The following is a 21,297-nucleotide window of genomic DNA, read 5'->3' on the forward strand; positions in this document are numbered from 1 at the left end:
GATTTATCTTATCTCAGAAACTGGCCATTACATGTCGTCTCCTTTTGTCATAACCTCCCCATACATTTTCCAGTCATGCTCCGCTAATATTTGAACTCGTTTTCCTTATTGATCTTATTGATTCTGATATTGACCTGGATTAACGGGCCAGTTCATTTTGACATTAAGTATCTCTAGCTGACCCAGGCAGTCCCCCTGTCACGACCTAATCTGATATCGCACAAAGTGGTCCTTTTGGGGGTGTTTTGCCCAAATCTAATATAGATTGGTATCCCTTTTCAACCCAAATCAGTGTGAACACTTCCGGAATAAGACGGGACTTTAAACAACACAGTGGTAATATCAATGTTGCCCTTTAGTACGTATCATTTTGGGTTGATTCGGAGAGTTATTTCAGGGTGAATTTGCAAGCTTGCTGTGAAATAAACACAGCTTATATTTTGACAGTTATTAGCATTGGTTGGATAAAATATTTTCTAAATACTTTCGAAACAGGTTCGCAAAGCTGTAGCTCATATAGATTAAAAGACTAAACAAAATCCTTTGCCATTTTTGCTCTAATGTGCTATAAAAACCTCTATATTTAATTCAAAATTTTTTTTCATTAGTTGTTTTTTCAAGAAAGAGGACGAGGACACTATGGCTATAATAATTTCATTAATAAAAAATGTGTGCCTGTAATCTTTTAATTTTCTCGTAAGAATTGAACCCCCCCCCCCCCTCACTACAACCTCCCCAACCCTATATTTGCCCGCTTAAACTCGTAACTACAAATGATACTTTCCCCCAGCATTTTGCTTGCTATTCAATTTGACTAATTGGAACATTGCGCAATATCGCAGCGAGGGGGCATTACTTAGTTATTTGAGAAGGTTTTGATTTTGGTTAACTAATCCATAATCATACTCTTAACTTTGTATGTGGAGGCAATCTGCAATCTACAGATCACATTTGCAGAGCGTGCAAGTTATTTTCTGTCCAAACAATTTGTATTTATCCCCTAAAATCCCACCTTTCTGAGTTAAAATTCGAATTTGTATCTTCCGTATTAAATTTCCTTATTTATATAAACTTCTGCTGAAAGTAAAGATAATTCATATTATTATATTTGAGATTAGAGTGCTTTACTTTTTCGGCTAAATCAATGGACAATAATTAGATTACAGGTCTTATGGTTTTGCTATTCTCTGTAATTTATCAAGAGAACTTGAAAAAGCTTATCAAAGGTAAAAATAGGGCTATAAATTTTATTTCGATATACACGCAGAACTGTTGGCTCCTTTTTAACCTTCACACAAAAGAAAAAAATCAGTTAACCAACAGACTTGAAACTTTTACGCTTGTGTTTAACATAACTTACCTTTCAAAGAACATTTATCTCAGTATTATCAGTCAAAACCCAACTTTTGCTTTGAGAAAACTCGAACTACATTGTGGGTGGAAATTCGTACCGGAAAAGCAATTTTACCGCTTTATAACAAGGCTTCAGCTGCGGGGAATGCGATTTTGATTTTCCAGCGTTCAGCTTTCTAAGGTTTCCTAAAGAACTGTTTGGGTTTATTTTGTCTTCCTCATTAAATTTCTATTATAAATTGTTGGTTTTACTTCAATTAAGGTTTCGAGTTAAACGGGGCGCGAATGTCTAACAGGGGATTAACTCGTGGTTCCCTTATTCCCTTATAGTCATGGTTTTAAGCCCTGAAGGCTGTAAACTTTGTCTCGCAATAATTGTTTTGCTTATCTTTAATCTGGAATTTGTTTCATTCTCTTTGAAACGAATACAAAGAGAAAACTTCCGAACCTGAGGTACGTTTTTTTTAAGAATTTGCAATTCAGAAAGCCGTAACTAAAGTAACTCGATCAAAAATATGTACAGATTAAATCAATGTTCAAATACCAGGTTATAACACTTCATGGTAAAAAAGTTACAACAGAATCTGAGGCTATTTGTGAATATATGGAGAAAAATAGATAAAATTAACAAACCACCCAAATTAGTTTTTGTTATATTATTTTTTTAATACTTCAATATTGCACTGAGTAGGAATCAAAGTATCAAGGGAGACCATTCTTTTTTTATTTTCACTTCTATAAAACTGTTTTCTGAGCACGGGAAAAAGTGGTGGTAATATAGTGAACTTTTTCAACAATTCTTTGAGCTTCCTCACATCATAATTAATCATTCGTGGAAGCCTATTTTAGAAATATATTTTTCACAGCGCATAGAAATGCAAGTCCTTAGTGACTAACTGACAAAAAATTTGTTCTGTTTGCGCTGATTGAACTCTCAAAAGTTTTTTGGATTTCTGAGTTTGCCAGCATCATACCTAACCCATTAGTAAGTTTTTATCTTAAAACTTTAATTTTTTTAAGATGAAGTTAGCTGTAAAACAGGGATTTTGTTTTTTACTTTTCAAAGTAAATAAATTGTATGGAGTTTTTTTGGACTCGTGCGGTAAATTCCGTTTTATTTTAACGTTTTTATATTGATTTTCAAAACTCATTCAATTTATTTTTTGTTGTCATGTCTACTAGTCTTATTGGCTCTCTAATGGGGCATGTCTCTGTCTCTGATAGTCTCGTTTCTTATCTGTTGTCTTTAAAAACTTTGGCGCTAATTGTTCCCAACAAATTGACATTTTCTCAAGTTTGCCCGTTTTTTAGGTTTTTGTCCTATAGGCTAATCTCCCTATAGGTAGGTCTCCTTGGTTCTGTATTTGAACGTTATTGATTGTCTGTTTTTCTGTTGTCCTGTCACTTCTTAATACATATCATGGCAGGTTTCATCACTGTGTATCTGATGAGCTTTTGATAAACCGCTCAGTACTTTTATTTTATATATACCGTTTTTAACAAGTATATAAGAAAGCTATTGATTAGATTTTGACCAAGCCTGATTTGTCCCACTCAACAAAATTATTTTTGCAATTCAAGACGTGAAAAATCTAATATAGTTTAAGGCCAAAAAAGCAAAAGGGCAAAAATATCTTCAAATGGAATAAATTGCGGTTTGATTTTTCTCAAACCATATCGAATCACTCTGTATCTGTTGCTATACATACTATAAAGCACGTATGTCTATTTTGCAGCTAGTCCGTCAATGTTTTGGCTATAATTAAAATATTTAATAAATTATACTTTTCGCTTATAGAAAGCTAAAACAGAACTCTTCTATTAAACTTATTAAACTTTCTAATTGAAAACCGGTTAAAAGACTGTTTAAAAAAATTATTGCCTCTTTTGTAGTTTTTTCTTCTTTTAAGTACTTTTATAAGGATTTCACCATTTCATATTTTGATAAGACGTCCTAATACAGCCACGGCGAGAAAACAAACTAATAAATAGGTAACATATGGGAGAAAGTAGTTTTTAACAAAATTGAAAAATAAAACACAATGAGTTCTCTGTTTTTCCCCTCAATTTTATTGACAACTTTTTTCTCTGAATTCTTGAGTTGAACCTAGAATCCGAATCATTTGTTTTCTTCAAGTTGAGCTTTAATTGAATGTCAAACTCAGATAAAATTTTGCAGCTGAAATTCAGCTGCTCTTGCAAGTAAAATTAGGAAAACTCGTACATCATTCTGGTACATCGTTCTCGTACATCTCATAGAATTGTCTGGCCACCCATCTTCACGTGGAGCCAGTTAATGACCCAAGGGACAGCTTATTCAAAGCACCACCACGTACACAATTGGTTCATTCTCCGCCTCCTTACACTCAACTAAATCCGCACACATTTTGTTATCCAAGCACCCCCTTACTCATTTGATAACTCGTGAATTAATTATGATTTGCTTTGGAACAAGAATTTGATTACCTTTTCTCTTCGGAATTTGATGATTTGATGAATAAATTTCACAGTCTACTGCCCTTCATGTTATCTTCTTCAGCCGTACGGTCACAAGGTCAGTTCACACAAACAATTGGTACGAAAAAAGAGGGCTTGAATTATAAAGGTGAATTAACAAGAATGTTTAATAAACGCAGAGCAACAGTTCCATGTCTTCATTGTTGTCAGCGGTTACCAGAAAATCAGAGACCGATTTGGTCGGCTACTTTAGGAACGGTAAAAATTGTGGATATGCAAATAATTTTTCCGATCTATTAAGAAATACTGATACAACAGCCCATCAGCAAAACGCCATTTGTGGTGAAATTTGTGAAGATGATGGTCAAATATTTGAAGATGAGTAGGTTTACAACCCTCCAGACCACACCTGCTTTTCGATGATTGAGAATTGTTAGTTGGCTGATATCGTACATTAAGATATGTATATTCCATTGAAAACTCGAAGGACCTGTTTGACTACACTCAATACGTGCATTTTCAATGGTCAAATCTCTATCTGAAAATTTGATTTTATGCTGACTCATAGGACTCAAAAATCAATTGTGACACCATAAAAATATATTCTGTGGAAAATTATCGAATACACTTTTTTGATGGTCAAAGATGGCAACAATCACTAATAGGAAGAGAGTCACGTGAAAAAGAAACAGTCAGTTACATTGCAAACTAATGCCCAAAAAATTGCAAAAAGAATAATTTCAAGAACAGAATAACTGTATTCGTGAGTATAAAAATCACATTTGTTCAAAATTTCAAAATCAGATTTGTTCAACATTTGTGCTCAAAATACCAAATTTTTTCTAAGAAGTTGCAACATATAATAGTAAAGGACGATAATGAACAGAAATTTGCTTTTCAAGTCAGCAGCAAGTTCAGCTGCAACTTTTTATCAAATGTCAATTATCGACTCCTTCATTCAGCCGACATCACATAATATGCGGAACCTTGTCCATTAAAGTGATCAACAAATTTAGTCAGCTCAAAGTACATCCCGAAGCCGCAAGTCATTGCAACTTTAGATTACCAACTGTTGATAGGACAGGACCGCCTCATTATTTCGCAAAACTGGATTTCACAAGTGAAAAGACCTGCCAGTTAGAAAGACTTGCAAAGCTAAAATCAAAAGAGCAGCAAATTTGACTATCCTTTCACTAAAAGGTTCGACATTAAGTAAATTGAGACTAAGATAGTAATTTCAAAGTTGAGGGTTAAACTTGAACAGCACAACCAAGAAGGTGGGAAAACATCTGCATTGGCATGGCGTTTCGTAAACCCGGTCAACGAACGACGTTATAACCTGAAGGATTGTGTTTTTGGGGCTGCAGTTCCGCGTGAATAGTCCCGGGTCGAGACCGAATGGTTAACGTGTGAGAAAATGCAAGTTTCTTGCAACTTCTTACAAGGCGATGCATCGTCTTGCAAGTTTTTCTTCCAAAAACTTGCGAGTTCTTACAATTTAAACATTCGACTTACAAATTCTTACAAGTTAACTATTCGACTTACAAGGCTCTTACAAGTTAACCATTCGACTTACAAATTTTTTACAAGTCAAAAATATATTCTGTGGAAAATTATCAAATATACTTTTTTGTTGGTCAAAGATGGCCACAATCACTAATAGGAAGAGAGTCGCGTGAAAAAGAAACCGTCAGTTACATTGCAAATCAATGCCCAAAAAATTCCATAAAGTTTTTCTTCAAGAACAGACTGACTGTATTGGTGAGTGTAAAAATCACATTTGTTCAAAATTCTATAGAATTTGTTCAATATTTGTGCTCAAAACAACTGGAGAAACGAGGTTACTACGAAAACTCTACCTACAGTAAAATTGCCAATTTTTTTTCGCAGAAAATGCAACATATAATAGTAAAGGACGATATTAAACAAAAATTTGCTTTTCAAGTCTGCAGCAAATTCAGCTACAAATTTTATCAAATGTTAACTATTGATTCCTTCATTCAGCCGACATCACCTAATATGTGGAATGTTTTGTCCAATAAACTGATAAACAAATTTAGTCAGCTCGAAGTACATCCTGAAGCCGCAAGTCATTGCAACGTTTGATTTCCAAATGTTGATAGGACAGTACTGCCTCATTATTACGCAAAACTGGATTTCATAAGTGAAAATACTTTTCAGTTAGAAAGAATTGCAACGCTAAAATCAAAAGAGCAGCAATTTTGACTATTTTTTCACTGAAAGGTTCGACATTAAGTAAATTGAGACCAAGATAGTACTTTCAACGTTGAGGGTTAAACTTGAACAGCACAATCAAGAAGGCGGAAAATCATCTGCATTGGCGTGGCGTTTCGGAAACCTGGTCAATCAAAGACCATATAACCTGAAGGATTGTATTTCTGGGACTGTGGTTCAGCGTTGATACTCCCGAATGGTTAACTTATAATAACTTTTAAGTTTCTTACAAGACCATGCATCGCATTGAAAGTTAAAAAGTTAAAAATTCAAAAAGTAACCATTTTTGTCTAATTAGGTCGAACTGTACTGTGTTATCCAAACAGATCAACTAACTGCCACGCGCTCTCTACGGTAAATGACTGAATATTAAATTGAATTCACCAATAAGAGTTGTGCTCGACCGGAAGGAACTTGCAAGAAACTTGCAAGTTAGCCATTTGTCTTGCAAGTTTGTACAAGTTAGCCGTTTGACTTACAAGTTTTTACAAGTTAAAAATTCAACTTGCAGATTCTTACAATATAACCATTCACCTTACAAAGCTCTTACAAGTTAACCATTCGACTTACAAGTTACTTACAAGTCAAAAATAAATTCTGTGTACAATTATAAATTATACTTTGATGGTCAAAGATGGTCACAATCACCAATAGGACGAGAGTCACGTGAAGAAAAAACATCAGTTACATTTCAAATTAATGCCCAAAAAATTGCAAAAAGAATTATTTCAAGAACAGAGTGACTGTATCGTGAGTATTAAAATCACGTTTGTTCAAATTTTCAAAATAAGATTCGTTCATTATTTGTGCTCAAAACAATGGGAGAAACGAGGTTACTTCGAACAATCTACAGGCAGTAGAAATACTAATTTTTTTTTGCAGAAGTTGCAACATATAATAGTAAAGGACGGTATTAAACAAAAATTTGCTTTTCAAGTCAGCAGCAAGTTCAGCTACAATTTTTATCAAATGTCAATTATCGACTCCTTCATTCAGCCGACATCACATAATATGCGGAACCTTGTCCATTAAAGTGATCAACAAATTTAGTCAGCTCAAAGTACATCCAGAAGACGCAAGTCATTGCAACTTTAGATTTCCAAATGTTGATAGGACAGGACTGCCTCATTATTTCGCAAAACAGGATTTCACAAATGAGAATACCTGTCAGTTAGAAAAACTTGCAACGCTAAAATCAAAAGAGCAGCAACTTTGACTATCTTTTCACTAAAAGGTTCGACATTAACTAAATTGAAACTAGGATAGTAATTTCAACATTGAGGAATAAACTTGAACAGCACAACCAAGAAGGTGGGAAAACATCTGCATTGGCGTGGCGTTTCGTAAACCCGGTCAACCAACGACGTTATAACATGAAGTATTGTGTTTTTGGGGCTGCAGTTCCGCGTGAATAGTCCCGGGTCGAGACCGAATGGTTAACGTGTGAGAAAATGCAAGTTTCCTACAAGGCGATGCATCGCTTTGCAAGTTTTTCTTCCAAAACCTGCGAGTTTTTACAAGTTAAATATTTGACTAACAGGTTCTTACAAGTTAAACATTCGACTTACACGGCTCATACAAGTTACCCATTCGTCTTACAAATTACTCACAATTCAAAATTATTTTATGTGGAGAATTATCAAATATACTTTTTTGATGGTCGAAGATGGCCACAATCACTAATAGGTCTAGAGTCACGTCAAAAACAAACCGTCAGTTACATTGCAAATCAATGCCCAAAAAATTGCGCAGAGGATTATTTCAAGAACAGACTGACTGTATTGGTGAGTATAAAAATCACATTTGTTCAAATTTTCACAAGATATTTTCAACATTTGTGCTCAAAACAACTGGAGTAACCAGGTTAGTTCGAACAACCTACCTACAGTAAAAATGCCAAATTTTTTGCAGAAAATGCAACATAATTAGTAAAGGACGATATTAAACTAAAATTTGCTTTTCAAGTCAGCAGCAAATTAAGCTACAAATTTTATCAAAGGTGGACCATTGATTCCTTCATTCAGCAGACATGACCTATAGTGTGGAATATTTTGTTCATTAAACTGATAAACAAATATAGTCAGCTCAAAGTACATCCTGAAGACGTAAGTCATTGCAACTTTTGATTTCCAAATGTTGATAGGACAGTACTGCCTCATTATTTCGCAAAACTGGATTTCACGAGCGAAAAGACTTGCAAGTTAGAAAGACTTGAAAAGCTAAAATGAAAAGAGCAGAAACTTTGACCATCTATTCAGTAAAATATTCGACATTAAGTAAATTGAGATTGAGATAGTATTTTCAAAGTTGTGGTTTAAACCTGAACATCACAACCTTTTCCAAAAAATTGCGAATTCTTACAAGTTAAACATTCGACTTGCAATTTCTTACGAAATAACTTTTCGACTTACAAGGCTCTTACAATTTACCATACGACTCACAAGCTACTTACAAGTTAACCATTCACACAAACACACACACACACACACACACACTAAACCTTAAAAAATTGCCGGACAAAATGTAAATGGATGCTTGGCAAAAGTAGAATCTGGAACAGTGTTAATTGGAATTGTAAGAAAGGATGTTAAAATGAAGGGCTATTAAATTATATTGAGAAACTGCTGACATTTGGATTTGAATATTCAATCAAAGTCAATATATTGGAAACAATAAATAAAAAATAGCGATGAAGCTTATTAAGATCTACAGTTTCTTAATGGAATTGCGAGAGGATCTCTCTTGAATTGATAAATTTCGAAAAATAATCCTTTTTGTCTGCTTAGAATAATTTGTTTTGTATTATCCAAACAGATTAACTAACTCCCACAGGCCTTCAACAGTAAAAGACTGAATGTTAAGTTGAATTCACCAATAAGAGTTGTTCTCGATCCGAACGAACTTGCAGGCAATTTGCAAGTTAGTCTTTCGACTTACAAGTTCTTACAAGTTAACCATTTGACTTACACGGCTCATATAAGTTACCCATTCGTCTTACAAATTACTCACAATTCAAAAATTTTTTATATGGAAAATTATCCATTATACTTTTTTGATGGTCAAAGATGGCCACAATCACTAATAGGTCTAGAGTCACGTAAAAAAGAAATCGTCAATTACATTACAAATTAATGCCCAAAAAATTGCGCAAAGGATTATTTCAAGAACAGACTGACTGTATTGGTGAGAATAAAAATCACATTTGTTCAACTTTTCACAAGATTTGTTCAACATTTGTGCTCAAAACAACTGGAGAAACCAGGTTACTTCGAAAAATCTACCTACAGTAAAAATGCCAAATTTTTTTCGCAGAAAATGCAACACAATTAGTAAAGGACGATATTAAACTAAAATTTGTTTTTCAAGTCAGCAGTAAATTAAGCTACAAATTTTATCAAACGTCAACTGTTAATACCTTCATTCAGCCAACATCACTTATAGTGTGGAATGTATTGTCCATTAAACTGATAAACAAATATAGTCAGCTCAAAGTACTTCCTGAAGCCGTAAGTCATTGCAACTTTTGATTTTCAAATGTTGATAGGACCGTACTGCCTCATTATTTCGCAAAACTGGATTTCACGAGTGAAAAGACTTGCCAGCTAGAAAGACTTGCAAAGCTAAAATGAAAAGAGCAGAAACTTTGACCATCTATTCGCTTAAATATTCGATATTAAGTAAATTGAGACTGAGATAGTATTTTCAAAGTTGTGGGTTAAGCCTGAACATCAAAACCTTTTCCAAAAAATTGCGAGTTCTTACATGTTAAACATTCGACTTGCAAGTTCTTACAAATTAATTTTTCGACTTACAAGGCTCTTATAATTTACCATTCGACTTACAAGCTACTTACAAGTTAACCATTCGCACAAACACACACGCACACTAAACCTTAAAAAATTGCCAGACAAAATTGTAAATGGATGCTTGGCAAAAGTAGAATCTGGAACAGTATTAATTGAAATTGTAATAAAGGATGTTAAAGTGAAGGGCTACTAAGTTATTTTGAGAAAATGCTGACATTTGGATTTGAATATTTAATCAAAGTCAATATTTTATAAACATTAAATAAAAAAATAGCGATGAAGCTTATTAAGATCTACAGTTTTTCAATGGAATTGCGGAAGGATCTCTCTTGATTTGATAAATTTCGAAAAATAATCCTTTTTGTCTGCTTAGAATAATTTGTTTTGTGTTATCCAAACAGATTAACTAACTCCCACAGGCCTTCAACAGTAAAAGACTGAATGTTAAGTTGAATTCACCATTAAGAGTTGTTCTCGACCGGAACGAACTTGCAAGCAATTTGCAAGTTAGTCTTTCGACTTACAAGTTCTTACAAGTTAACCATTCGACTTACACGGCTCATACAATTACCCATTCGTCTTACAAAATACAATTCAAAAATATTTTATGTGGAAAATTATCAAAAATAATTTTTTGACGGTCAAACATGGCCACAATCACTAATAGGTCTAGAGTCACGTGAAAAAGAAACCGTCAGTTACATTGCAAATCAATACCCAAAAAATTGCGCAAAGGATTATTTCAAGAACAGACTGACTGTATTGGTGAGTAAAAAAAGACCATTTATTCAAAGTTTCACAAGATTTGTTCAACATTTGTGCTCAAAACAACTGGAGAAACCAGGTTGCTTCGAACAATCTACCTACAGTAAAAATGCCAAATTTTTTTCGCTGAAAATGCAACATAAATAGTAAAGGACGATATTAAGCTAAAATTTGTTTTTCAAGTCAGAGGCAAATTAAGCTACAAATTTTATCAAATGTCAACTATTGATTCCTTCATTCAGCCGACATCACCTATAGTGTGGAATGTTTTGTCCAATAAACTGATAAACAAATATAGTCAGCTCCAAGTACATCCTCAAGCAGTAAGTCATTCCAACTTTTGATTACCAACTGTTGATAGGACAGGACCGCCTCATTATTTCGCAAAACTGGATTTCACAAGTGAAAAGACCTTCCAGTTAGAAAGACTTGCAAAGCTAAAATGAAAAGAGCAGAAACTTTGACCATCTATTCGCCTAAATATTCGACATTAAGTAAATTGAGACTGAGATAGTATTTTCAAAGTTGTGGGTTAAGCCTGAACATCAAAACCTTTTCCAAAAAATTGCGAGTTCTTACAAGTTAAACATTCGACTTGCAAGTTCTTACAAATTAATTTTTCGACTTACAAGGCTCTTATAATTTACCATTCGACTTACAAGCTACTTACAAGTTAACCATTTGCACAAACACACACGCACACTAAACCTTAAAAAATTGCCAGACAAAAATGTAAATGGATGCTTGGCAAAAGTAGAATCTGGAACAGTGTTAATTGAAATTGTAATAAAGGATGTTAAAGTGAAGGGCCACTAAGTTATTTTGAGAAAATGCTGACATTTGGATTTGAATATTTAATCAAAGTCAATATTTTATAAACATTAAATAAAAAAAATAGCGATGAAGCTTATTAAGATCTACGGTTTTTCAATGGAATTGCGGAAGGATCTCTCTTGAATTGATAAATTTCGAAAAATAATCCTTTTTGTCTGCTTAGAATAATTTGTTTTGTGTTATCCAAACAGATTAACTAACTCCCACAGGCCTTCAACAGTAAAAGACTGAATGTTAAGTTGAATTCACCATTAAGAGTTGTTCTCGACCGGAACGAACTTGCAAGCAATTTGCAAGTTAGTCTTTCGACTTACAAGTTCTTAAAAGTTAACCATTCGACTTACACGGCTCATACAATTACCCATTCGTCTTACAAAATACAATTCAAAAATATTTTATGTGGAAAATTATCAAAAATAATTTTTGACGGTCAAATATGGCCACAATCACTAATAGGTCTAGAGTCACGTGAAAAAGAAACCGTCAGTTACATTGCAAATCAATACCCAAAAAGTTGCGCAAAGGATTATTTCAAGAACAGACTGACTGTATTGGTGAGTAAAAAAAGACCATTTATTCAAAGTTTCACAAGATTTGTTCAACATTTGTGCTCAAAACAACTGGAGAAACCAGATTGCTTCGAACAATCTACCTACAGTAAAAATGCCGAATTTTTTTCGCAGAAAATGCAACATAATTAGTAACGGACGATATTAAGCTAAAATTTGTTTTTCAAGTCAGAGGCAAATTAAGCTACAAATTTTATCAAATGTCAACTATTGATTCCTTCATTCAGCCGACATCACCTATAGTGTGGAATTTTTTGTCCAATAAACTGATAAACAAATATAGTCAGCTCCAAGTACATCCTCAAGCAGTAAGTCATTGCAACTTTTGATTACCAACTGTTGATAGGACAGGACCGCCTCATTATTTCGCAAAACTGGATTTCACAAGTGAAAAGACCTGCCAGTTAGAAAGACTTGCAAAGCTAAAAAGAAAAGAGCAGAAACTTTGACCATCTATTCGCTAAAATATTCGACATTAAGTAAATTGAGACTGAGATAGTATTTTCAAAGTTGTGGGTTAAACTTGAACAGCACGCCCTTTTCCAAAAAATTTATTTTTCCAAAGTTCTTACAAGTTAAACATTCGACTTGCAAGTTCTTACAAATTAATTTTTCGACTTACAAAGCTCTTACAATTTACCATTCGACTTACAAGGTACTTACAATTTAACCATTCGCACAAACACACACACAAACACACACACACACACACACACACACTAAACCTTAAGAAAATTGCCAGACAAAAATGTAAAAGGATGCTTGGTAAAAGTAGAATCTAGAACAGTGTTAATTGAAATTGTAAAAAAGGATGTTAAAATGAAGGGCTACTAAATTATTTTGAGAAAATGCTGACATTTGGATTTGAATATTCAATCAAAGCCAATATATTGGAAACATTAAATAAAAAAATAGCGATGAAGCTAATTAAGATCTACAGTTTTTTAATGGAATTGCGAAAGGATTTCTCTTAAATTGATAAATTTCGAAAAATAATCTTTTTTGTCTACTTAGAATGAATTGTATTATATTATCCAAACAGATTAACTAACTCCCACAGGCCTTCAACAGTAGAAGACTGATTGTTAAATTGAATTCACCGAAAAGAGTTGTTCTCGACCGGAACAAACTTGCAAGCAATTTGCAAGTTAGTCTTTCGTCTTGCAAGTTCTTACAAGTTAACCGTTCGACTTACAATTTTTTACAAGTTATCCATTCGACTTCCAAGTTCTTGCAAGTTAACCATTCGGTTTCGAGCCGGCAGTGCTCTCCAGAATTTATAACACTTCTCCGTTACCTTTTGAACTTTTTGAACGTATTGTGGTAAATATTGACATTTCAAAATGATTCATGTTAATTTTAAGGCTTAATTGAAATATATTTCTAATTTTAATTTAATATAAACAGACGATTTCTAAATTTGATGTTAGTTTTATTTTTCATACTTGATTCCCTGCAAATTTCAAATTTTTCAACTCATATTCAGGATATTCCATTCGCTTATAAGAGTCATTGTGTGTTCAATTAAAACTTAAATTTGATTTTTTCAATTTTTACGGTTTAACTTAAAAGTGTTCATTTCTTGAGTAATTTGTCTAGTAATCAAATTGCTGATCATACTTCGTTAACTTTATAAATTCACTTTTTGTCCCGCAAAAAAAACTTTTCAATTACTCTCTTTGGATATAAAATTTGAAAGAAAAATACAAGCAACATCTGATTAAGAATTAGTACCTAAAATCTGTAAGCAAAAAATTTGCTAAAATTGAGAGTCGTCATTCGCCGTGCGAAAACAACAGATAAAGTGCAACAAACTTTATCAAAACTCACTGGCAGAATTCTGAGTGATTTTGCGGAGCAAAACGGCCAGAGTTATTCTAAGTCAATATTTCTGTCACTTGCCCCGCAAATCGTTAAATCAGAATGACTGCTAATGCGCATTACTTGCTGCAGTCAAAAAACCGTGAATTCAGAAAACGTGCACTTCTCTACTGAACCGTTTTTGAGTTAAAAACTGCTGAGCCGCCTATCAGACGGGAGACGCACCGCATCAAATTCACACCGGCTCGCAAAAACATCCTTTTGGACATGCAACTAGTGGTCAGGTGAAAAATCCTTCAGAACGCATATACGAGGAGTCAATTAAATTTCCAACAGAAAACTCTGAAACAGAAAGAAAAATTCGCAACAGTCATTTGAAATTCCAATGGGACCTGAAATGCCAGAGAATATTTTCTTGACGAAAATTGTTTTTGGATAAGGGCCCCGGACATTGCGTGATCAGATGTGTGTTTCGTTACTATATCTTAGTTTAGGATAAATTTTCCCCTTGACGACAGCTACGCTTCCATGACGCAAAACCTTTAGGGGTATGGCCGAATTTGCATTGATTCGCCCTAGAAACATAACATTCGATATCAGTTCAATTTCTGTCAAAAAATTGCAACTCTGGAATAGTTTCACAGCACCCTTTAGGAATTTATTTACAATTGCAATTTTCATAACCGTGAGGAAGATATATTTCGATCTTCTTTATAGACATGCTGGACGATGACATTCAAAAAGAATTGCTACAAGATACAGCTGAACCTGAGAGAGCATTGAGCATAATAAGCAGCCGAAATGAAATATAATCACACGACCGACATTGCGGCGCAAAATAGCATCAAATTAATCAAAGATCACAGAATTACTTCAATCGAGAAGCGAGTGGCACCTGTAGGAACTGTGGTCAGAGTTCAACCCTCGATCACAAACAATCAGTAGGCCTAATTGTCGGTAGAAAATTTAACCATTGTGGTCCTCTCAATCCTTTTGTCGAAGTATGTCGAAAAGAAACATATACGAATTAAAAAACTACACAAAACAACAATCCTAGCAATCTCAAAAAACTGAAACTTTAGAAAAATGAAAGAATGGAAAGTCAATTTCTTAAATAAAAAGATAGAAGAATAGAAATCACATTCAAGTTTCTCTGAAAAAAGTTATGTAGCAATGATTAAAAATACTGCTACAAACAAAATCGCTGTGGGAAAACGTAAAAATAGTTGCCGGAAATAGTAACTGAAATTTTTCGCTTGACTCTTGGAGGGGATATTCCATAATTAGCTTCTGACAAAAAATTTCAAAACTGTAAAGACGCAAAAGTGTCGGAGAAAAATCCGCTAGAATTAAACTAGTATTTGAATGATGGAGTCAATATTTTTGGCACTCTAATAGCACGAATCATGTATAACAACCGGAAAAAACGGCGTACAAAACAAGTCGTTATTGCTGTCTAATTTTAACCTGTAATTGATCGACGTTGTCTTTGACTTATTGGGAATGAAAACAACGCAACATTCTTTTCCAAACATTGCATTTAATTAAATCATCCATCAATGCCAAACGGAATTGCTTCTAAATCGTATTATTAGAAACGTTTTAACAAAATTTTTTGAATTGGTAAATGAAATTCAAAACTGGAACAAATTTCACAGAAAAATCCAGCTTATCGCCAAAAAATATAAAAATTCCAACTCATTTACAACCGAAAGTCATATTTAAACTCAAAAAATTTTTGAATGAGATTCATATTGAAGTTTTTGTAAGCTTTTTTAAATAATACTTTAATTTTCCAATTGTCATAATTATCAGGATCGATCAATATATTGTTGGATTCCAAAATTGTGAAGAATTTATTGCGCAAAAACAAAAATGAATAGCTATTTTTAGATGCACTTATTCAAACGGTTTCTCTAAATCTAAGCACAAATGCGCCGCAGGATACTGCCTTTTTCACAACTATTGATTTGCATTACGCTTATGCGAGTAGAAAAAATTACACCCTTATACGGCCCAAAAATGCAAATTCAACTTAACAGAGGGTGATATGTCAGGCAAACACCCTTTTGAAACTGGAATTTACTGCCTAAAAGACTTTGATTGCCCTCTAATTGAACCCAAAAATACTTAATGCTTCCTGGATGATGTATTAGGGGTAAATAAAACTAATTGAAGACCATCTCCATTTAGAAACGGATTAACGAAATTTTTAGAGTTGGTAAATCAAAAACTCTGGAAGCTCAAATTTCACAGAATTTTACCATATCCATTTAATAAAAAAAGTGTGTCAAACAGAGCACGAAGAAAACCTTTGCATTATTATGCCAAAAAGTCTTTTTTGCAAAACAGGAAACAGAATGGTTTTTTCAGAAAAACAAAAGACTCTCAACGAGAAGCAGTTTTTTTCTCTACCTATGACGACAAATTGATAGATTCAAAAATAGACAAAATCAAATAATGTGGGCAACAATTTTCATTGAAAACTCACGATTATGTTGACTCTGCGCGGCTCCCCATATAGAAGCTGAGTCACACATAAAAGCTGAGAACCAATGAAAAACAATGTAGAATTTGGTAATTTCACGGCGCAAAATCTGGTGATTCTACTGCTTGTAAAAGCGACAAAATTAGTCGGAAAATAAAACCACTCTTTAAATTTTAAGAACTCGCGAACCAAATACAACCAATTATAATACGCTTTCCACCAAATTTTACTCATATAATTAGTCTGTCAACCAAATGTCAACGCTTTCCAAACGTATTAAGGATGTCCGGCTTCAAAAATGAAACCCTCTCACTAAAAAAGCAACCAATTTCCTAGGAAGTTTGATTCACAGAAGAAGCCGGACTATCAACAAGACAAAGAGGTACTGCTACTTCAACCAGACCTGGAATCGACGGAAGCTCCACATTAAATACGCCATCAGCCAGTGGCAATTTATATAATGATACATTTAACTTCACTGTCTCGATAATCTTTTCCCGGTCACTAATAACCAGTCTGGGGTCAAAAAATGCAATTCCCAAAGAGTTTTTGACTGCATCCTCAGTTAGAACGAAGACCGATGTCGACAAATTTCGCCGTACATACACAAATACTGGAAGGATTGGCACCTAAAGAATTAATACGTCTGTCTCGACGATAGAGTCGCTATATCGAATTCTATCAAAGAACCCTACTTGGAAGTCATTCGTGCGACCCACCCAAAGAGCTGTTGTATGACCGACTTGGCGATCTTCGTGTGTTGGTCATACTTGCATCGGCATTAAATATCCAAAAACTACTGGTGCAACCCGAGCATCAGACTCGATAATTATTTAAAATCTGTGATCCCTTCTACTAAATGGAAGCTATTAAAGTTATGTTAAATTCCAATTGTGAAAACTCAGATTATAATTTTATTGAAAGGAGGACTTATTTAAAAACAAAAATATTAAGAAATATATTTTATAGCAAGCGTTGATCGTTTCACAAAATTTTTAACAGCTGAAACTTTTCATAGAGCAAATGAGCATAAATTCTTTTAAATCTACGTTAATACCGCGTAAATAAAGTGATTCAAACGAGACAAAACATCTAAAATTAATTTTTTATACAAATTTGTCGATAGTGTTAATAGCGAAATAATGAGTTAAAAATCACGCAAAAACAATTTCTCAATGACGCCAATGAAAAATCCCTCAAATCCGCAGTAAAGTGTGCAATTGCTTCCATATCGACAACGAAGAGCTCTGCAGCAAAATAGCGATAACGCATGCAAATGGCTACACATTTGAAGAGGCGGTTGAAAACACGAGCCTCGGGAGCCTTGGGTGTGATGAAAATGGCAATTTGTCCGTAGCAGTCTTAGAATAGGAAGTTTAAAACAATAAATGCTAACTTGAATACAAACGTTGATATTCTTGCTGTTTTCCTGAAAATAGTTTCTTTTTAATATATTACAGAAAAAGTGAAAATGCACTTGCTTTTTGATCTAATCTAATGATCACTTTTCTACATTTTGCCTGTGTTTTCTTTTTTTCTGAAAACTGAAAACTAAAAATCTTTCGGATCCTCAGTTTCAATGGACGCTTTTTTGCAAAAAAAGCTTAATGTTATTGATGCTCCCACATAGAAATTTTTCATTAATTTATGATTCTTTTAAAGAATATATGCTGAATAAACAAATGAGAAAAGAAGAATTAAGGAACAAGAATGCTACACACCACTGAAAATCAGATTTACCTGAATGTTTACTCATAATTTGGGAAAGTTGGAAAAACTGATGACACAACATTGGAATTATCAAATTGATTTAATGCGTTTGGTTTTCTTTCTAACATCATTTTAGATTATTTAAGGTAAATTGATGTAGGTTTGCACTTTAAAAATCAAAATAGAGAATAATAATAATACAGGAGTGTAAAGATAAAGCTGGTTCGCGTTTTTATAAGCTTTTGAGCCAAACGCATACTGCTTGTGAATAAACTTATGGGACGTCTGAGACAGATGATTTTTGAGAATCATAGCCGAAACAATTGGGGTGTTTTCTATACGAGTCTTGAAGTTTTTGTCAGAATAAATCATCTTTTGTTTTTAGTCACAATAAATCATCTTTTAATTTTTACTCATTAAGTCGCCTTCATAGCACGAATGCCAAGATTAGCCTTTTTATGGCGTTAAATAATTACCAAGACGTTTTTGTGATTTTCAACTCGCCGGGATATCTACCGGCGGATATCATCTAATTTTACTTTGCTGAAATTGATCTCTATACGTCGACCAATTTCAAAACACCTAGACAAACTTAATTTATAGCTATGGATATATTTACCTCACTTAAAATTAGTCGCCACTCTATCGACGTATTGAGTTCCCTCGCCAATAATCAAAAGGGGTTTCTGTCAAGTCCATCTGTTGTGAATGTAAAGCCACACTTACAGGGTTTAAAACCTCGCCAATACAGGAGTCAGTCAATATAATATCGTATTTTTAATACATTTAATCCACAACCCCTCAAATTTAATACCCAAAGTAGTCTCAAAATGGAATTAGTGCCAGTCTGTTTTGGTGACATACATGTCACTTCTCACCACTATACCCCCATGGGCGCTGTTTGTTTTCTTTTCATTTCCACATGTTTGATCAGCTTTTTGTTTTAAACCAAACAAACTAATCAGAGGTGGGTAAAACAAACGTGAAAGGTGTTTTTTATCAAAGTTGTTCAGCGAGCTTAACCAATTGAGTTTAATGTTTTCAATTTTTCCGATTCTATTATTCAGGGTTTACAATCTAAATCTACGAAAGTCAAAGACTTATTTAGCTTCCTTCGAACATTAATTGAAACTCATCGACCAAGATTACATCAGGAACGGAGAGATCAATTACATTTACGGTAAGTTTTTCCATTTTTGGTAAAAAATTTATGTTTTTTTACTCTTTCCGATTACGGTTTTTCCCGCTGTGACATCTTTCTACCGGTTTGAGGCCTCGGAGACTGTTTTAGACCAAAATTGCCTTTCATATCTGATCAGAAATTGTCCAGACATTTATCCAGACTTATGTAGGAGCACTGTAGGAGACTTTTGCTTGTTTAGAGCATCTGTGATGATTCTGTCGCCAAAATCAGTTCTGAGGAAACGCTCGTATTCTTATGACGAGGTTTTTGCTGATTAAATTGTTTTGCGTTAGAATCCATTTGAGATTACCCCGGATCTGAGTGTCATAATAATTCAGCACTGAATCATGAAAATTTTATTATGATTTTTTCTATTTCAAGAATTCTTGACAGGGCATTTTATAGCCTGATAATTTTAAATTTCAGAAACTGTTTCTATTTTTTTCTTCTGAGACTGAAAAATAGACTGGATTTGATCTGCACAGAATGAAATTTTGATGAGTCATGAACTGATTTTTATCTGGACAGCCTAAAATTCAGACTGATTTTTTTCTGCACATTAAGACGTTCAGCCTATTTTTTCTTTAAAGAAAAACGTTGTCGGAACTATAAAAAGCTTCAATTAATAGAGTACATAAGGTGAAATAATTATTCAAAATTGCAGTTCTTGATAAAACTCAATAAAGAGTTCGTAGTTTTTTGCCTGTTTTAAGAGATCCAAATGTTGTTTCAAGGTCCGTTCCCGTCATCACACCGTTCTCGTCATCAAACCGTTCCCGTCATCACACCGTTCCCGTCATTACACCGCTCCCGTCATTACATCATCACACCGTTCCCGTCATTACATCGTCATCACACCGTTCCCGTGCATGCACTGAGTTGTGAACTACGATTTCGTGCTCATTAACGGAGTTCTGAGGCAGCTGTTGCACATTGAACCTGCTTCAACAGTCGCCAGACCCACCATTACCTGCCGTCAAATTCCTCACAGAGATGCGCTTCAAGTTTCAGGTGTCACGAATTTGAGCGAATTGTGGAAATTTGTCCAATCATCTGAAATCAATCAAACTAGCCAAGAAAGGTACCGATGAGAGAAATCGGGAAAATACATCACTGCTTTAATGATTTAAAAACAAATGTAACAAAGTTGCAAGTTGACAAAAGTGGTGAACACTTTTTACACAGAACTCACATATAACTCACATAGAACTCACTAAGAACTCATAGAACAAATGAGAATGGAGGAATAGAGTTGGCTTTGCCAATCACCAGCTTCGTACAAATTCGTCAAATATGGCAAGGAATAAAGCCGCTTTCAACGGGACCTTGGTCCCATAGCAACTCAGTCCTGAAACATGGTTTTCCATTTGTATATCGTTGGCCCAGAACTGTATCTGTTCTCGGGGCTTAAACAGAGACATTCATCCAAAATTCCATTACAATCTGAAATAAAAACCATAAAAAACTGCAGTTTTTGTCCAAATTTGGCAGGTTCCTGTCACTCGGTGTGTACTTTCTGGTTTTTGCGGGTACTTTTTTAAGAATAAAACATTATTTTCAATGTTATATGAAAATATTCTCATCATCATGCTCAGACGGCGCATCGTTCAAAGTTTCAATTTTTTTTTGGACAATTTCAGCTTTTATTATGAATTTACTATGAACACATGAGAATCAAAACTAAGGATATACAGCCTATTTTCAGAAAAAAAAGTATCTATGTGAATACACTGCACATAATGAGGTAGCAACGTAGTGTTAGGATACACTGATACAGTACTGGGCCAACGATATACAACTGGAATGCAAGGATTCAGTACTGATTTGCTATGGGACCAAACTCCGGGACCATAGATGAACCCCCATAAAAAATTTTTAGTTATCATACAAAGTCATATGATTCTCAGTTATTTTAGTAAGTCATCATGGGATTTCTGGAAGCTTAGAAACCATACTTAGATCATAAATGAGATCCCTCTGTAAACTTTAAATACCCGGGATGACCACCATAAATGTTTCTTGGAAACCATACGTAAGACATGTATGGTTGTATGGCTTCTTTGATACCATACATAA

At 34.1% G+C, this 21,297-nt stretch overlaps 2 protein-coding genes across 3 annotated transcripts in view; both read left to right on the plus strand.

The window, feature by feature from the left end:
- Positions 1-1,788: 1,788 nt before the first annotated feature.
- LOC142336116 (uncharacterized) overlaps positions 1,789-21,297 on the plus strand; it is a 186,516-nt gene continuing 167,007 nt past the window's right edge. The window contains exon 1 of the mRNA XM_075384666.1: positions 1,789-1,806. The gene's annotated coding sequence lies outside the window, so the exon portion shown is untranslated. The remainder of the gene's footprint in view (positions 1,807-21,297) is intronic.
- LOC142336113 (uncharacterized) overlaps positions 3,611-21,297 on the plus strand; it is a 104,801-nt gene continuing 87,114 nt past the window's right edge. The window contains exon 1 of one of the 2 annotated variants that reach the window (XM_075384662.1): positions 3,611-3,907. The gene's annotated coding sequence lies outside the window, so the exon portion shown is untranslated. Of the gene's footprint in view, positions 3,908-19,062; positions 19,219-21,297 lie in introns of those variants that run through there. The other variant, XM_075384663.1, reaches the window with a different exon arrangement.

Source organism: Convolutriloba macropyga, chromosome 3, assembly GCF_964194025.1.
Source record: "Convolutriloba macropyga chromosome 3, txConMacr16.3, whole genome shotgun sequence".
NCBI lineage: Eukaryota > Metazoa > Xenacoelomorpha > Acoela > Convolutidae > Convolutriloba > Convolutriloba macropyga.